Below are 12,358 nucleotides of genomic sequence, written 5' to 3'. Positions count from 1 at the left end.
AAATTCTTTATGCAATGTTTATCCTGTTGCAAGAATAAGATTAAGGTTGCACGCAAGGGTAGGTGCTCAGATAGGAAAGTAACTGAGCCATTTGAGCGTGTACATTGTGATTTAGTTGGGCCACTCCCACCATCATTAGGAGGTTCTAAGTACTGGCTTACCCTGATAGACCAGTATAGTAGATACTGTTGGACTTATGCAATAGCTGAAAAGTCACAAGCATTTGAGAAGTACAAAGTTTTTTACAACTGGGTAAAAACGCACTTTAACAAACCAATTAAGAACCTGTTTTCTGACCGGGGCGGGGAATTTGTTTCTGAGGATTTTGAGAAATTCCTGGAAGCGCAGGGGACTACTCATGAGTTATCTTGCCCCCGAAGTCCCTGGCAAAATGGGCTTGTTGAAGTTGTGCAGCGTGACTTGCAGGCAGGGGTTAAAACGTATCTGCACGATGCTAATCTGCCCAAAGACTTTTGGGCTGAAGCGCTTAATGCGTTTTGTTATGTCAGAAATCGCAGTTATCATTCTGGTTTAGATGTCACCCCCTATGAGAAGCTGTTTAAAAAACGCCCTAATCTGAAATACCTACGCATTTGGGGTTCAGATGTAATTATGCATTATCCCGCTAAGCAGAAATTGGGTGAGCGTAGTGTTCAGGGAAAATTAATGGGCTACCAGCAGGGGGCGTACAGAATTTACATACCATCAACTGGCAAATTTCATATTACCAGAAGCATGATACAAACTGTAAATTGGAATGGAGTTGCTGTTTTCCAAGATACTGATGGTATAGATAGTACTGAGGAAGAAGAGGAAGAAGCAGCAGCAGCAGCAGGAAATGGTGCTTCTGAATTAATGGAAAAAGACAAAAAGCCTGTTGAATCTGATAATTTGTTTGATGATTTAAAGTCACAGGCACCCGAGGGGAGGTTAGATTCTCTTGAGTTTTCTGACCGTGAGCTTAGCCTACAGGCATCTCTTCAATCTGACAATGATGATTTACAACCTGAAACTAGTAGTTCACTTAGTCCCATTAAGTCTGAGGAGTCTGACTCCCCTTCTGGACTAAGACGTTCAGATAGAAAGAGGCAGAAGCCACAACGATTTGCAGATGAACATTTTAATACTGTGTATGCCAATAAGGTGGTTTTTGAGCCAAAAAGCTACAGTGACGTTCAGAATTTACCTAAGCACCAAGCTGCAAATTGGTATAAAGCTATGAACTCTGAGATAGCTTCTTTAAAAGAGCATAACACTTGGTCTCTTGTACCACAAACCCCTGATATGAGACTTATTGATTCAAAATGGGTTTATAGAGTTAAAATGAATGACAAAAATGAAGTTGTAAGGTACAAAGCAAGATTAGTTGCTAGGGGTTTTCAACAAATTCCAGGCGAAGATTATGATTTGTGTTATTCACCAAGTGTAAAATATGAAACAGTTAAGCTTTTGTTAAAAGATGCATCACAACGTGGACATTCTGTTTATCACCTAGATATAAAAACTGCATATTTGTTTGCAGATTTAAAAGAACAAATTTTTATGCGTGTTCCTGAAGGCATAGACGCTGCTGAAGGTTTGGTATGCAAATTAAATAAATCCCTTTATGGTCTGCACCAAAGTGGAAGGAATTGGCACCAAACTTTAGCAAAAGAATTGCTGGATATTGGTTTTTCACAAGGAAAGGCAGACAATTGTGTGTTTATAAAGGAAAGGGCAAACTCTGTGACAAAAATATGTGTGTATGTAGATGACGTGTTAATTTCTACAAAAACTAAACAGGAATATGAAGAGGTAGTTTCACAGTTACAGAAGAAATTTGATGTGGTGGAATTAGGCATAGCTAAAAATTACTTATCCATGCAAATTGAGAAAGGCAAAAATGGATCTTTTCTGGTTCATCAAACTGCAAAAATTGATGACCTTGTTGAAATGCTACGTTTAGAAAATGCAAATGGGAAGGAAACGCCTATGGTGTGTGGTTTCACCTTTACAGGTGAAGATAAGCCATTTCCTAACAAAACTTTGTATCGTTCTGCTATAGGCAAGCTAAATTTCATTCAAAGAATCTCAAGACCAGATATAACTTATGCTTTTCACTTTCTGGCAAAATTTGTGGAAAAACCTACTACACAATGTTTCTCTGCTCTTAAGAGAGTGGTAATGTACCTTAAACATACCAAACATTATAGGTTGCAGTTTACATCAAGTATTGACAAAGGTTTTGAAATTTTCTGCGATGCATCTCATGCAGTGGAACAAAATAATTGCAGGGGTGTGTCTGGTATGGTGTTTTGTTATAATGGTTGTCCGTTTGAATGGAAGTCCCAGACACAAACCATTATTTGTCTCTCCACAACAGAGAGTGAATTATGTGCATGCGTTCAGGCCACTCGTGATGTAGAATGGTATCTGCAAGTATTCGCAGACCTACAGATGCAAGTAACACTACCAGTAAAAGTTTATCTTGATTCCCAGAGTGGACTTGCTATCCTATGTTCAGAAACCAATACGCAGCGCACCAGAGTCTTAAGATTACGTTTGGAGTTTGTAAAGAAATTAATTGCTGACGAAATGATTGTATTTGAATATGTCCCAGGTGATAATCAAATTGCGGACATTTTTACAAAAGCACTTCCAAAGGTTACACATGAAAAACATGTACAAAGTATGCTTTATGTTTTTGTTCCACAATGATGAACCGCAGGGGAAATGTTGAATGGTTTCTTTAAATGTAAAGGTTCATCATTGTTCCACCTAATGTGTATGTCTTTAAGGGGCCAGAGCAAGGGCCAGAGCAAGATAACGAGACCCAGCTTTACAGCTGTGAAACACAGCAGGTGCTGCTGAGTTGCATTGATTAAGGTGTGTCAGCATTTGCATGTAGTATATAAGGAGCAGCACCTAGCTCTCCCATTACCCTGGGGGTTGGGTTGGTGGTTGGGTCTGGTTTGTTGTTAATGTATTTAGTGTATAAGGAGTTTTTGTTTTTTGTAATTAAAACCTTGTTTAAGTTATTTTTGAGTCCCTTTCTTTTTAATGCATGGTCTCCCCAGCAAGCTCTCTGCAGCGCTACCATACTGCAAATAGCCAACAAGCCCCACTCACCTCACACAGTGTTTGTTGTGGGGCAGGAAGGAAAAGGAGAATGTTAGCCACTTTGAGACTCCTGAAGGGGAGTGAAAGTGGGATATCAAATCCAAACTCTTCTTCTACCAGTGGTTTATACAATAACTTCAGCAGATGTTCACAACCAAACCATGCAAATTCTAATCCAAAGATGAAAACTTTTTACCATACAGTGTGTGCACAAAATATATTTTTCTTCACAGTGTATCCCTTTACAGCCAGACCCTCATGTCAACTTGATTCCAGGCTTCTGCAGAGACCCAGGTCTTCAGTACAACTGAAAAGAGCAAAGCTGTCAACACAACTCCATATGAGAGTCTGGATAATTTGCTGTTATGAAAGAGCTTACTATTTTCTCTGAATACACCTTGCGTTCCTATGGTCTTCCTGCACAAAACGACAGTGTTTGGCTTCTTTATGAAAATCCTGAAAAGGGTGTGAATATGTGGCAGCATTTAGACAATGTGCTTTAAAATTGTTCTATTGCAATCACAGTGCAATCTTTCTTTATTTTACTAGTTATTCTATTCACATGTACACATCTCTGAGTGCTTTTAAAGCATCAAACATCTCAGAGAAGTCTGTTCTTGATCCTTTAAGGTGCAGCTAATCACAAAAACCCATTTATCCTAGTGACTTAGAAAACACAGGTGTTAAAAGTTTTAAAGCAACTTGTTTCAGCTTCTGCATTTTTAAGCAGTTCTGATGATTCTGTAGCCAAGTTGCTTCTTTTATTTCATTTCTTTATTATATTTCGATACCGCCCTTAATCTGAGGATCACAGGGTGGCTTACAATATAAAAAACACAAAAATATGTAACATAGTAACAAGTAAAAACCAAAACAAACCAAATACCACAGATCAGGTAAAGAAGGTGTAAGCTGAAATGTTTTGCTTTTTTAAAAAAATAGTATCTCTATTTTATTAGTCAGCACACACATATACGCTAGGGGTATGCACTGAACACAAGATTCAACTTGTATCTGTAGATTTGGGAAACTGTTTTGGAGTTGCTCTTAAAAAGGCTGTAACTTATTTCTCTTTCCACAGAAGTGGATGAAATTTGCAGGCAGATCAGCCTCTCCCAAGTGAATTAAGTCTGTCATATTGCACAGCCAGGATGTTTTATGAAGGGCATCTATAACTTTGATTTTAAAAACATTTCTTTTTTCCCCATGTTCAGGATGAAATTTGCAGGCCTGGTTACTTCCTTCTGTGGGGGTGAAAACTGCCATGTCTTATGGCTACAGAAGTTTCCCCACAAGAACAGGGTAAAATAAATAAATAATCATAAGGGGTGGTAGAGAGAAAGAAAAACAAACCATGATGGTAGCAGGAAAGAACATGGATTCACAGATAGGGCTATGGTGGGGAAAGTGTCACACCCCAACCAGAAATGACCAGTACTTGAAGGCTTGTTGGTGGCTTCTTCCATCCCTTAGTGGTGTTTTTTTTGTGGGGGGGGGGGTTTAGGATATAGCCTCTTCTTTCTGGAAAAGAGATCTCTTTACCCCCCCCCACCAGCAGTGACACAATTGTTTTTTCTATGTGAAAAACAACTTTTAATCCTTCCCTATGATTGGCATGCCCTGTGGAAATAATTCACCATGTTTAAAAACTAGACCTGTGCATCAAAATGAACCTTCTCACAATCAATGGTCTGGGTGATATATCTTCAAAGTGTCGACGCGGAAAAATTCCTTTCCGGGCTAAATGAGCCTTTTCTCTTAAGATTTTGGTTGGGATTCTATGACTACCAAATCTTAGTAGTACTTTTTTGGAATATCCATCGTTAGTGAGCCTCTTGACTGCTTTTAAGTCAATGCTTCCGCCCTCAAGGCCAAGGAGCTGGTTTAGATGATGTCTGGCCCAGAAAGGTGACCCCCAGTAAGGTAGGGGTCCTCTATATGGAAAAATGTGGAGAACAATCTCACATGGCCTCAGTATCAGGTTGATTGAGTGAGGGGGGCTTCCTCTGGTTTTTGGCTGGTTTAGAGGTATAGAATTGTATTTGTTCTGTTTATCTCCAGGGCTTGTTAAGGGTGGCAAAAAGGGAGTGAGTTGCCTCCTTTCATCTAGGTTGTCCAGCTTCTTGGTGATGTTTTGTAATTGTTCAAAGATTTTTTGAACTGTTTGAGCAGTCAATAGGCAGCATTCCTCCAGCAGTTCCACCTTTCTATCAATTAGTGCTTGTGCCTCGGTTATGGGAGTAGTAGCGTTGTCCTCATTTATTCCTAGGGATATCTCTTCAATTGTCTTTCCATGTAAAGAGTTGAGGAAGGTTTTGGGAGGAGATACGTGCTGTTTTTGAGGTAGCAGGTAATTATCTAGATTACTCTGTTTGAAACCAGAGGGCTCTGTGTCAGTTTCTGTATCAAGACACCTGAGTCTTTTGGCTCTTCTCATTGCTAGATTCTTCTTAAGTCAATGAGATCAGACTTCTGAGTAGAGTGATAAAGTGCTAAGGTTCTCAGGTCGCGGTTTTGTTCAATTCTCACTCAGTCCTGGCTGGGTTGCTGCGAAGAGTTTAAAACTGGGTCCAGTTATAGCACTCCTTTGAAGTACCCCCCCCCTTTCTTCTCAGTTTGTTAGAACGACTGAGATGTTTGGGGGTCCGCGAAGTTAGAGGTGGTGGGAGAAGTTTGTGGTTTTATGAATTTGTAGTTTTTAGGGTTAAAAGCCCATTAGAAGTCCTTTAGGATCCTTGGAATAAATTTGTCACGAGGAGTCAACGAAAAACTGGGAGGAAGTGCCTTAATGCCCAGGAAGGGATGTCTGAGAGCCTTCGTTAAAAAATTCTTTAACTTCATTAAGTCCCGGCACCGAGGAGGATAAGATAAGATGAGATGTTCAAAAGCACAGCGAAATAGTAAAAAGAAATAGAATCCAAAGGGGAGAGGAGAGCCGGCAGCATTTAGTTAAAAGATCTCTTTGAGCTCCGATAAGAGCGCCTTACCTCGGCGCCATCTTGTTAGCAACTAAGTACAATATCATAGAACCTTCTCAATACAAACAAATGATCCAATTAAAATGGTCCCAGGAAATGAGTGCAGCAGTGGGGCAAAAACTTACAGCCAACCTGAGAAAACAAGTATTATCCAACTTAAAGACCACTAATCTCTACAGTGATATTCCGAAAATTTATAATGAAATCTTCCAAATGTTTGTAGAGCTTAGTACTCCACCTAAAGTTTGGGAACTTAAACATAGCGCTAGCCCTTGGTTTGATGATGAATGTTTCCAGCTAAAAAGAAAACTGCGCCAAACATTTAGAAATAATCGCACTAAACTAGAGCCCTCTTATCTTGATGGAAAAAGAAAATATCACAACATTCTGGCCGAAAAGAAACAAAAATACGCAACCCAAAAATGGCTACAATTACTCGACTCAATTCAGAGTAAAAACAACAAAGCGTTCTGGAACCTAGTGTATGGAGGATTGAAAGCCGAAAATCAACTAACTCTACCACCAATTGCAGAATCCAAATGGTCCCAATATTTTACATCTGCATTTAACAACCTACACAGTGAACTTAAAGGAAATGAAACCACTAAAAATAAAATAAATAAACTCCAGGAGTGGCCAAGGGTAGAGGAAGAGGAAATTAGAGAGATAGTTAAAAATTTCAAATCGGGGAAATCTCCAGGGCCAGACGGTCTACCAATAGAATTATTTAAGACCTATATAGATTGGTGGGCAGAACCCTTAGCTCAACTGTTTACTCTTATAGATAAATACGGGATCATACCTGAGATATGGTTAAGATCAATAATTATTCCAATCTTTAAAAATGGCGACCCAAAAGAACCAAGGAATTATAGACCGATAAGCCTACTATCAGTGATAGGGAAAATCTACGCTAAGCACCTCTTATCTAAACTCCTTACCTGGATGAAAAATCTAAACCTACCAGGGAAAGAACAAATAGGTTTTTCCAAAGGTTGCTCTACACTAGACCACTGTCTTATACTCATGCATCTGGTTGAAAAATACAGATCCCAAAGGCAATCTAAGATATACGCTGCTTTTGTAGATTTTCGTGGTGCATTCGACTCAATTGACCGCCCAAAGTTGTGGAGGAAACTCGCAGAATTAAAAATTGATCAGCGCTTATTGATTCTAATGCAAAATCTACACTCTTCTAATACCTGTCAAGTCAAACTTAACACCAAAGGTCACCTTTCATCAGATATCCCAAACTCGAAAGGGGTAAAACAAGGGTGTATTCTTGCCCCCTTTCTATTTAATTTATTCCTATCAGACTTGCCAGATTATCTTCAAAAAATAGAATCACATGCCCCTAAACTTAATCAGAAACCAGTTCCTCTCTTATTATACGCAGACGATGCTGTCCTACTATCATTAACGAGCCTGGGTCTGAAACGTCTTATATCTTCACTGATCCTTTACTGCGAATGTAACAAACTCTCTATAAACTATGAGAAGACAAAAATTTTGGTCTTCTCGAATGGTCGGAAATTAGAGAAATGGAAAATAAGAGGGCAAGAAATCCAACAAGTGAAAATCCATAGGTATCTGGGAATCTTATTCCAGAGCAATTTAGGGTGGGTAACCCATCGCACAAATGCCATAAAACAGGCAAAGTGCACCTCATCAGCAGTTGCCCGTTTTCATTATCAGATAGGTAATCAATTTATTCCTGCGGCCATTCAGATATTTCAAACAAAAGTGCAATCCCAGTTACTTTATGGAATCCCGCTATGGGTCCAAGCATATAACAGTGATTTAAAAAAAATTCATTCCAGCTTTTTGAGACGTATTCTTGGACTCCCAGCTGTGATCAAATATGAAACAATGTGTGCAGAAATAGGCATACACACACTGGAATATTGGGCATGGTCCACCTCAATAAAGTACTGGTTACGCTGCCACTTTCGCTGCCCTCCATCAAGTCTGCTCGCTGATTTGCTCAAAGACTCCTATAAATCAAGATGGTATCAGCACCTCGAAAAAAAGATTGAATCTTTAGGCATCGAGCTGGAGCCCCTGTACAACTCTAATGAGCAGTACATTTTTCATAATATCCTAACTAGACTAAAGGATGTCGAGAGACAAAATATTATGGCAGCTGTAAACAAAATTTGCTCCCCCACATTCTATGATTTAAATATCTTAGATAGTAGAGCCAATTACGTCACTAAATTAATAATCCCAGCCCAACGTAGGGCTTTTATGCTGGCCCGTTTAAATGTTTTTCCCTCAGCATTTGTCAGGGGAAGATATCAAAACGTTCCTAGAAACAAGAGATTCTGCAGATGCTCTATGAATGTCCCGGACACTGTAGAGCATATTCTCTTTCATTGCCCATTGCACAGTACGCTCCGTCAACGCGTGCTGTCCCCTCTTTCGGGTGGTCTGGAACCCCAGCAAGGTAAATGTGTGGGACTTTACCTATCCGACGCTGACCAAAGGGTAACGGCGGGGGTAGCTGAGTTTTTGGCAGCAGTCCTCCAAGGAGCAGGTTAACAAGGAAAACCACTGATTTTATATGTATATATATATATATGTATGTAGCCATCTGCTGCCTTTTTTATATACATTTCAAGGCTTTTATATGTTATTTTCTCTTTATCGTTTTATTTGCATAATGCCTAATAAAGGTTTGATAATAAATAAACCTTCTCACCTCACACCTCTTCTTTCCACCCCCACCCCCTGAACTCTAGATGTTTCCCAGTCAGCCTGGTTCCATTCAACTAATGTGAGCGGGGCGGAATTGTTGCCTTTTTCAGAAGGTCAAAGTCACAGAGTAATGCAGAGGCTGAGGGAATCCCTGACCCAAGTCAAGACACCCTGTTAATGGCACAATCTGACTCAGAAATTCATCTCATAATTTGGGATACGCATAAAGCCAATGTATACTCATAATATACACTGTGGGGGTGTATCTGTGTGCATACACGGACACATACATATATGAATATACATAAATACACACACGAAGGAAATGTAGACAAGATTTTATTGCTTTTTAAAAAAGGAAGCACACTATGTATCAGACACAGAGATTTGTCAAAAATAAAATGATATCTCAATCCAGAAGCTAAGAGGAACATTGTTTACAATAAAAAGAGGAAGAAATAATTGGGCTTATTTTCATTTTACATTCCCAACACAACGAGATCTCTTACAGATAATTGCTACCATTGTCAATCCTATATGAGTAGCCAAGAGCAATTAGACTGAATTCTGATGATAACCCAGTAACTGAAATAAGAGAAGATGCAAAGACTTAGAGACTTACTAGATAAAACTGCTGCTAGGATGTATATGCTACTTCAGAAAGCAGATTGTTGAATTGCATGAAAGAAATCAATCAGCTCATCCTGTTAGACTGAAGCTTAGGCTAGAACCATTTGGCTGACGTGCTGTGATGGCCTGGGATTAGGACTCGGAGGCTGAACCTGAGGAATCCCAGCCTGCACAGGATTCCCCACCTCCAGAACCAGCTGAGCCAGGGCTGGGGCATGAGCCTGAAGGGTCCTCACCTGTGCTGGATCCTCAGGTGCAGGTACCAGCTGAGTCTGCTCTGGCTCTTGAGGTGGTGGAGGACCCATTGCCTGCAGGTGCTCCACTCTCAGCCCCGTCAGGGGGAGCTGAGGTTGCCTCTGGATCCAGTAACCCTCCAGCCTCTCCTGAGCTGCAGAGGCTCAGGGCAGAGAGGTGGAGGGAACTAAGTTCCCGCAGGAGGAGTGCTCGCCTCCAGGCCAGGAGAGGCGAGTCACCTGTGGACCGGGACCGCCTTTTGCCTCGAGGGAGATAAAAGCCAGCCAGCCCCAGTCCCAAGTTGTGGGAGCAATGTTGTTGGTAGTCAGTTCCTGCCTGCCAGATCTCCTGACCTCGCCCGACTCCCTAGTTTGGACCCAGCTTCAACTTTGACGGACAGCCTCAATACTGCACCCTTGACCTTGGAGTGGAGTTGGACCACGCCTCACGGAAACCCACGGGACCAGCACACGTGCTGTTTTCCATAAACAGGTAAAAAAAATATTGTAGGATAGCGGGAGAGAGTAATATGAAGTACTACAGTAAACTTTTAACCATGAAATAGATTGTATGCTTAAAAAGTCAGTTACCATGTCATCATAATATCAGCCACATGGTTTCTTCCATTTGTAGCACCTTACAAACCACATTTCTTCCCTCTTCCCTGTCCTACACTTTCCACAGCACCTCCTGACACCAGAACAACCTGCATTAAACGCTTCTGTGATATGTCTCCAAAAAGCAGCATTCAAAAGTGCTAACCAAATTGGATATGCTCCAGTATTTTGGACAATTACAGCAACTGTCACCTCCATGCTGGCAGAAATAACCTCTTGGTGAGGAGGATTCATGGTGAACCTAAAGACTTATTAGCACATATAATCTACTTCTTCCACCCCAGCTACGGAAATGAAATACTCAAAAGAAGAACGGTGAAAAATGTAAACAATGCATTTTTTCTCACCTCATTTTCCCTGAAGATATATTTAGAACCAGAATGTGGAAACACTTTCTCACATTAATGAGCACATGCTTGTGCACAAATAATTCAACAGAGACCCGCAAGGCTGTTCACTCTGCCCCTTGCTCACTAGATGGAGCGAGAGAAATTTACGGCGGACGTGAACAGGTACACTCTGAGGTCAATGCACTGAGTATTCACAGAGTGCCTTATCCTAATAGCCTTGAAGCCAATAGGAGCAGACAAGGATAAATGGCCAGGAAGCTACAAAATGCAGCTGCCAAGTGGACAACTCAGAAGCAGCAATGCCAACTATTTTGGAAACATGTGAATTGTCTACAAAGAGCATTAATTTGGTTTTGCCAGCATACCTGTAAAGATGCCAGCATGCCTGTAAAGATGTATCGAGAGGAAAATTAAATAGTAAAATATTTATATTTATTAAACATGTGTAAATAAGGGTCTCCTTTCTTCCATCTCGTGGGCATGATCACACTGTGGCCATGCAAGCAGAGATTAGAGGTAAATGCTCCCTCTTTGCTATGGGTGCCTTGACTATGTGAACCTGGCATGCACACCCCGTTCCCACTGCCTACTATTCATCAAAGTGCACATGCCAGGCCAAAAGAGTACCCCAAGACACCCACCCACCCAAGTCAAAAACGGTGGAAAGCAGCTGAAGTGTGTCATAAACTCAATAATACCTTAGGTGTTTATCAAACCAGTCCTTAAAAATCCCCTCATCTACCAGAGAAGCCAAATATTCTCCATGCCACTCTGAAAAACTATTTAGAATCACCCAACAGTGTGGAGTGGACAAAATAGTAGGATCCCAAAGGCCAAAACCCCCCAAACAACCCCTACTTGACTCACCTTTGTCTCACGTCCCCTTCCCCCTGGATAAACTATTTGACATTTCTCATGCCCATTCCAAAATGCAGACAAATTACCAATTTTTGAACCATCACCCCCAAAGAGGAGCAGAGGTTTGTCTTGGTTTATGTAGAAGCAGTCTTGAAAATGTGACTGAACAGCCACCATTTTATCCATGCTCAGAATCTTAGCAGTTAGCTCTGACATTCATTAGAGATTCACAATTTTTATTCGCTCAGATGTTTTTATCATCCATCATAACTTGACTACAATTCCCCAAGGGGACTACTAACACAGTTGTCAGAGACCAAAATACTTTAGAGAAAAGGAAAACCTCTTGTGCCACCCAATCTTATTTTAACACACACATCTGTTTCCTTCTAGAATAACAACTTGCATATCGTACACAATTTTAGGTCTATAAAGTGGGCAGAGGGGGTGGGTGCAGAAAGGAGAACTCTTTTGTGACTGACAGGTCTAGTTTCTAACAAGAGGGAATGGTTTAACCAGGATTTTCCAGTCCCAGTGCTTTAGAGCAGTGGTTTTCAACCAGTGTGCCATGGCACCCTGGGGTGTCTTGAATGAATGTCAGGGGAGCCGTGGGCAACACTGGCCTCTGTCCCCATTCTTTCTCTCCCTCCTATGATGCCCTCTCATGTCTCTGCGTCCCAAAGGCTTGCACAGCTGTTTATTGCAGAAGCCCTGCCTACAAGCTCTGCAGGTGAATGGTGCCTCTAGGGCTGGCCAGGAAGTGCTGGTTGTCAGGAGCTGAGGTGGCCTTGGAGTAAGCAAGCAAACAAGTGGGTGAGGGAGCCCAGCCAGCCAGTCCTCCAGCCCTTGCTGTTAGGAATGGACAGACAAGTCCCAGGCCCCTGTGGGGCAGTGT

General features: G+C 41.2%; 1 long non-coding RNA gene across 1 annotated transcript in view; it reads right to left on the bottom strand.

The window, feature by feature from the left end:
- LOC309332551 overlaps window positions 1-12,358 on the bottom strand; it is a 385,008-nt gene that overhangs the window by 316,333 nt on the left and 56,317 nt on the right. The window lies entirely within an intron of this gene.

The sequence above is a fragment of the Podarcis erhardii genome (assembly GCF_964252035.2).
Source record: "Podarcis erhardii genome assembly, chromosome: 17".
NCBI lineage: Eukaryota > Metazoa > Chordata > Lepidosauria > Squamata > Lacertidae > Podarcis > Podarcis erhardii.
Note: the sequence above shows the minus strand (reverse complement) of the source record. Positions and strands in the feature narration are given on the sequence as shown.